The sequence below is a fragment of the Piliocolobus tephrosceles genome, chromosome 11 (genome assembly GCF_002776525.5).
Source record: "Piliocolobus tephrosceles isolate RC106 chromosome 11, ASM277652v3, whole genome shotgun sequence".
In the NCBI taxonomy this organism is placed as follows: Eukaryota; Metazoa; Chordata; class Mammalia; order Primates; family Cercopithecidae; genus Piliocolobus; species Piliocolobus tephrosceles.
Window position 1 is genome coordinate 69,937,954 of NC_045444.1, and position 2,448 is coordinate 69,940,401.

Genomic DNA, 2,448 nt, shown 5'->3' on the forward strand with positions numbered 1-2,448 from the left:
AATATAATCATACACAGTAGTAAGTAAATGTTTGGGGTTTCTGCATCTCTGAACTCATATCAATGAAAGTAAATCAGAAATTAAAGGTGTTATTTAAACTTGTTAAATAAGTTGGTATGAAAACACAAGCTCTTAAAAACTCTAAAATTTGACATATTATTTTTATACTTTTGAGAGAAAGCAATTGATGCAAAAGCAAGGGCCAAAAGAGAATCAAGCATAATATCATTATTATTAGGCTGCCTCTAAAATAGTCTTCATTAACAAGACAAAATTACAAAATTGGATTTACTTTGTTTCAACAAGTTCTGCCATGAGATAAAGGTATTTTCATTGTTTTGAAGTGTCTTTTCTATCAGTTTACATTAAGTTATCTGAGAAGCTTCAATTACTGAGAAAAAATTGAAGAATGGGTATTAAAAGAAAATTCTACTACATTTTGGCTCTTCTGTCACACACCGGCTCATACACACTCTCCATTCCATATACTGGGTAATCTACCCTTTTAGAGAGACAAATCCCTAATTCCATCAGAGCACTAAATCTAACTCATGAACCAGAATTTCTGTGTTTATCATCCCATTCTTTGGGTGTAGATTAGGTTATTATTGACCTGGTAAATTTTAAGCTAAAAGACACATTTCTTCTCTGACACAGCCAATAGTATGTAAGAGTGAAGTAGGACTAGGTTAATAACCATAAAAAATCGTATTTGAAAAAGGACAATGAGAAACACATGGGTTTACTGGTGTGTAATTATCATAACCCAATACTAGGAATAATAAAGATCATCTACTCTGAGAGTGGGATAAGTTTCTTCATTAGCACATCTAGCAAATATTTATTTTGCTTTACAAAAGAAGCTCGTTTCTCGTTTCTCCTCCCATTCTTGGTTCTGAAGTTTAAGAGATTTGATCTTAATCATTTTTTTATTGTTTATTTTTTTTCATGTCCAAACTGAAGTAGTTCATATTCAAGATTCCCCATGATCCAAGAAAGTCACTGATGCTACAGCTATTTTCTTCACATTTCATATAGGAAGAAGGAGTAAAATTGGGAATTCCAGTGAAATGACATCTGCTTACATCTGTTGGCCATCTCTAGCTGCCAAGGAGGCTGAAAAATATAGGGTCTTTTTTTGGCCAAGTATGTTGTTTATCAGCACAAAATTATGGTGCTGCAAGAAAGATTGAATGGAAACATAAATATTGGCACGGTAACTAGTAATCTATGAAACAAAGCATAATATCAAATTAATCCTCTTTCTGCGACTGTGGTGTTCTCTTCCCATTTCCTGGTGAAGCCTTGGTAGCACCATCAACTCAATGAGCAACAGAAATCTGACAGTAATTTTTGATGTGTATTTTTCTCTCTCAGCCCATATCCAATCATGAAAATATTCTCAGAATTCTCTCTTTTTATAATGTCAGCCAAATAATGTGCTGATAGCATAAAAAGGTTTGAAGAAGGCATATCTCACACATGAGTCTGAAAACCTAATCATCACACTTGTGAACTACAAAAAGATCTCTCAGGATGCTTAACTATCTTCAACCTGCGTCCTTTAACTGCATGACACTGTAGCTCCAGCTACACGTTTTTTTCCTTGTACTTTCAATCCAAAACATTAAGGCTATTAGATGTATTCATGATCAGTTTCTCATTAGTTTCTCGATCCTTTGCAATCTGTTTTCTATTGCTTTTCTCCAATCTCAACCTTTAATACCTTTAAAAAGGTATTCAAGGATATCGACTTGCTAAATCAAGTAAAACTTCTAATTTTCATTTTATTCATTCTCACTGAAGCTTAAGGCTCTTTTGCTCACTTCCACTATCTTGAACCTCTTTTATCCTTTTGACTCCACTTTTACCATCTATTCTTTCTTCCTTCCTATAACTTTATTGGAACTCCTCTTTCTCTTCTATGTCAATTAACTCACTTGTATTTAGGATACTATTTATTATTATTGCCTTAGAAACCACAAATAAGCATCGCTCTCCTTTATATTTGACCACTTTATATAAAATAGGTTAATCCCAATGATATTCAAATATGCTGTATTAAGCAGAGTGGCTCTCAAAAGATGCCCATGCCCTGATCCCTAGAATGTATGTGTACATTAGATGAACTAGAATGGATTTTCCAATATAAATAAGGTTATAGATCTTAAAATAAGATGATTATACTGTATTATCTGGTTGGCCCAGTCTAACCACATAAATCCTTAAAGGAAAGGAGGGAGTGTAGTGGAATAAAACAATGGAGTTTAGAAGTGTAAGAGAGACTTGACCTGGCCAACCTGGAAGGGCTAAATGGAAAGCATGCAAAGAAATGGAGACAACTCCTGGGAGCAAAGATTTGCTCCCAGCTGACGGACAGAAAGGAATTGAGAACCTGAGTCCTACAACCTCAAGGAACAAAATTCAGCCAATACCCTGAATATGCTG

The 2,448-nt window shown here is 34.3% G+C and overlaps 1 non-coding gene across 1 annotated transcript; it reads right to left on the minus strand.

The window, feature by feature from the left end:
• Positions 1-1,424: 1,424 nt before the first annotated feature.
• LOC111542876 lies at positions 1,425-1,528 on the minus strand. Its single transcript, XR_002731685.1, has one exon. It is a non-coding gene; the product is annotated as a small nucleolar RNA U13 (small nucleolar RNA).
• Between the last annotated feature and the right edge of the window lie 920 nt (positions 1,529-2,448).